This window comes from Miniopterus natalensis, chromosome X (genome assembly GCF_054644295.1).
Source record: "Miniopterus natalensis isolate mMinNat1 chromosome X, mMinNat1.hap1, whole genome shotgun sequence".
Classification (NCBI taxonomy): Eukaryota; Metazoa; Chordata; class Mammalia; order Chiroptera; family Miniopteridae; genus Miniopterus; species Miniopterus natalensis.
In genome coordinates this window covers 38,272,716-38,277,298 of record NC_142103.1, presented here as the reverse complement: position 1 = coordinate 38,277,298, position 4,583 = coordinate 38,272,716, and the positions used below count along the sequence as shown (strand labels likewise).

Below are 4,583 nucleotides of genomic sequence, written 5' to 3'. Positions count from 1 at the left end.
AACTCCCATAAAGCTGTTAGCTGACTTCTAGTTAGAGACTACAGGCCAAAAGGGAATCGCATGACATATTCAAGGTATTGCAAAACAAGAACCTGAAACCAAAACTACTCTATCCAGCAAGGCTATCATTCAAAATAGATGGTGAAATAAAGAGCTTCCCAGACCAAAAAAAGCTAAAGGAGTTTATCACCACCAAACCAGCATTGCAGGAAATGTTAAAGGGACTGTTGTAATTAGAAGTAGAAATAGAAGCATTGCAATAAATTGTAAAGGGCTTGCTGTAACAATAAGAAGAAATAGAGAGAGAAACAGAGGCAGAAAGAATTAAAATGGCAATAAATAAGGACCTATCAATAATAACCTTAAAGACTTGTAGGTAGAGATCAATAGCAATACAGTCATAGTTTTGGACTTTAACACCCCACAGACTTCACTGCATAGATCTTCCAGACAAAAAGTCAACACAGAAACGGTTACTAAATGGCACATTAGATCAGATGTATTGATATTTACAAAACATTTCATCCCAAAGCTGCCGAATATACATTCCTCTCAATTCACATGGGTCATTCTCAAAGATAGATCACATGTTAGGACACAAAACAAGTCTCTACAAGGTCAAGAAGAATGAAATCATATCAAGCATCTGTGATCACAAGGGCATAAAATTAGAAATCAACTACAGTAAAAACACTCAAAAACATTCAAACACATTCAAACACACGAAGGCTAAGTAAAATGTTATTAAACAATGAATGTGTTACCAATAAGATCAAGAAAGAAAGAAAAAACTTACTGGAGCTTTTTTTTTCTTGGGATGATAGAGGCCATATAGCGTCGCCATTACTTTGAGGAGAGAACAGTTGGTAGAGGGATACAAAAAATGCAGAGCAATAAAACCTTTAGCTTGGAGAAGCAAAATCATGCTCCAAGAAAGCATCATCAGCATCACCACCAGCAGCAACAGCTGCCACCAATACCTGCAAATGGGCAACAAGCTAGCAGCCAAAATGAAGGCTTAGCTATTGACCTGAAGAATTTTAGGAAACCAGAAGAGAAGACCTTCACCCAAAGTAGCCGGCTCTTTGTGGGCAATCTTCCTCCTGCCATCACCCAGGAAGAAATGAGGAAACTATTTGAGAAATATGGGAAGGCAGGCAAAGTCTTCATTCATAAGGATAAGGGCTTTGGCTTTATCCACTTGGAAACACGGACCCTAGCAGAGATTGCTAAAGTGGAGCTGGACAACATGCCACTCCATGGAAAGCAGCTGCGGGTGTGCTTTGCCTGCCATAGTGCATCCCTTACGGTCGGAAACCTTCCTCAGTATGTGTCCAACAAACTGCTGGAGGAAGCTTTTTCTGTCATCGGCCAGGTGGAGAGGGCCATAGTCATTGTGGATGATCGAGGAAGGCCCTCAGGAAAAGGCATTGTTGAATTCTCAGGGAAGCCAGCTGCTAGGAAAGCTCTGGACAGATGCAGTGAAGGCTCCTTCCTGCTAATCACATTTCCTCAGCCTGTGACTGTGGAACCCATGGACCAGTTAGATGATGAAGAAGGACTTCCAGAGAAGCTGGTTATAAAGAACCAGCGCCCGGCCGGGCGTGGCTCAGTGGTTGAGCATCGACCTAGGATCCAGGCAATCGGGGTTCCATTCCCAGTCAGGGCACATGCCCGGGTTGCGGGCTCAATCAATGACTCTCATCATTGATGTTTCTGTCTCCCCCTCTCCTTTCCTCTCTCTGAAATCAATAAAGATATATTTAAAATTAAAAAAAATTTAAATAAATAAATAATAAGTAAATAAATAACCAGCAATTTCACAAGGAGCGGGAACAGCCACCTAGATTTGCACAGCCTGGCTCCTTTGAGTGTGACTATGCCATGCTCTGGAAGGCACTCACTGACATGGAGACACAGCAGCAGGACCAAGTGGACCGCAACATCAAGGAAGCTCCTGAGAAACTGGAGATGGAGATGGAGGCTGCTCGCCATGAGCACCAGGTCATGCTAATGAGGCAGGATTTGATGAGGCGTCAAGAAGAACTTCAGAGGATGGAAGAGCTGCACAACCAAGAAGTGCAAAAATGAAAGCAACTGGAGCTCTGACAGGAGGAAGAGCGCAGGCGCCCTGAGGAAGAGATGCGGCGACAGCAGGAAGAAATGGTGCTGCAACAGCAAGAAGGATTCAAGGGGACCTTCCCCTATGCGAGAGGGCAGGAGATACGGATGGGCCAGATGGCTATGGGAGGTGCTATGGGCATAAACAACAGAAGTGCCATGCCCCTGCTCCTGTGCCTGCTGGTACCCCAGCTCTTCCACGACCTGCCACTGTGATGCCAGATGGAACCTTGGGATTGACCCCACCAACTACCGAACGCTTTGGCCAAGCTGCTATAATGGAAGGAACAGGGGCAATTGGTGGAACCCCTCCTGCATTCAACTGTGCAGCTCCTGGAGCTGAATTTGCTCCAAAAAAACATCGCCGATACTAATAAAATTTCTGTGTCTAGTTTCCCAAAACCCTTAAGGAAAGGACCCTTTTTGGACAAGCCAGAATTCTAACCTGGAAAAGTGTTAGGGTTTCCCCCTAATAGTTAGGTCTTCCCTGTCTGTACTACTCTAGGGAGTATGCTGGAAACAGAGGGCAAGGGAGGGGCGATATTTAACAAATAATTTCTGTGTGGTATATTGATTAATCATGTCTGTGTGGTGCATTCCTGAAGTCTCCTGATTATTGAAGGCCTGGGGGTGGGGGAACAGTGGCAAACTGGATGCAGTGAGAGCCCCCATTAATCTTGATCATTCCATTCTGTTTATCCTGTTCTATTTGTGTTTTCATTCTTAAATTCCCCAACCCCAGAGACACTGCCACATGTACCACAAAAACCACACACATCCTCCAGTGACCTTAGCCCCATTACTTCATTCACTCCCAGGTGGGAATTTAGGCAAATGTCCGAAGAGGTCGCAGATAGCATACATACGGTTCTGTTGTAGCCCATATATTATCCTGTCATGTGCTAAGTAAGACATTTTTCTCTTAGAGATTTTCATTTTAGTGTATCTTTTTAAAAATCTTGTGTTATCTTGCCTCCATCATTTTCTTGGGTAAGGACAACCCAGGAATGGCCCTTTGGTGTCTGATGTTGCTGTTCACAGCTTTTCTTGATAGGCCTAGCACAGTCTTGGGAACAGGGTTGCTGTACGCTGGTTGTCAAACAGTAGCTCTTAGCCTTGCCTATCTTAGGTAGTTATGCTGTGCTTTAAAAAAAATTTAAAAATTGGTGTACCAAGTTTAATTTGTCCCTGATACCTTTGGAGTTTTTCTGAAAAAAATGGAGCAGTAATGCAGCATCAACTTATTAAAATACATTTTAATCCTTTTCAAAAAAACACACAAACTTGCTGGAAACAAATGAAAATGAACACACAACAACCCAAAATCTATGGGACAGAGCAAAAGCAGTCATAAGAAGGAAGTTCATAGCACTGCAGGCCTACTTCAAAAAGGAAGAAATATTTTTATTAAACTATGCAACCCTACAACTTAAAGAATTAGAAAACTCCCCTGTGAAGCCATCCAGACCAGGGCTTTTGTTTGTTGGGAGTTTTTTTTATTACTGCTTTGATTTCATCAGTTGTTATTGGCCTATTCAGGTTTTCTGATTCTTCCTGATTCAGTTTTATATGATCTCACTCATATGAGGAATCTAACAAACAAAATAGACTGAGGAACAAAATAGATCCAGAGATATAGAGGCATGGAACAGACTGATGAATCTCAGTGGGAAGGGGGGTGAGGGAGTGGGTGGGGAGAGTTTACTCAGAGAACTTATATGCATATATACATAGCCTATGGATGCAGACAATATTTTGATGAAGACCTGGGGGAGGGTGGATGCAGGATGGAGGGGATCAATGGGGAAAAAAGGAGGGAATACCTATAATATTTTCAACAATAAAGATAATTTAAAAGTAAATAAATAAATAAAAACATCATTCTGCAATATTGTTTGCAATTGTGTTGAATCTTCCTATCTACATATATATACATGGAGATTTGACATCTTAACAATACAAAGTCTTCCAATCCACAAACATAATAATATGCTGATATGTATTTCTCCATTTATATAGATTTTTTAAAAAAATTATTTTATCAGTGTTATGTAGTTTTCAATATATAAAATATGTACATGGTTTGTTAGATTTATATTTAAGTATTTTACATAATTTTCAGAGGTTGTAAATGGTATTGTATTTTACATTTTGCTGTTCAATTGTTAGTTGCTGGTATATGCAATTGGTTTCTGTGTGTTTATTTTGTATCTTGAAACCTTTTTATGCTCACTTATTAGTTCTAATTTTATTTTTATTTTTGCAGATGCCTTGGCATGACAAAATGTCAGTAACAAGTTTTGTGTACATTTACATTGAAACATATTATTTGAAATTCTTGAGTCAGTTGAACTATATATACCATTTAACATATTTTATTGTAGTGTTATATATATTCATATGTTATAAGTTCAAATCTTGCTGTGGGTGAAGTCCATTCTCTTCTTTTATTCATATAACAT

At 40.5% G+C, this 4,583-nt stretch overlaps 1 pseudogene; it reads left to right on the top strand.

Annotated features, from left to right (window-relative positions):
• The first annotated feature begins 883 nt into the window (after positions 1 to 883).
• On the top strand, positions 884 to 2,495 carry LOC107527561 (non-POU domain-containing octamer-binding protein-like; annotated as a pseudogene).
• The last annotated feature ends 2,088 nt before the right edge of the window (positions 2,496 to 4,583 follow it).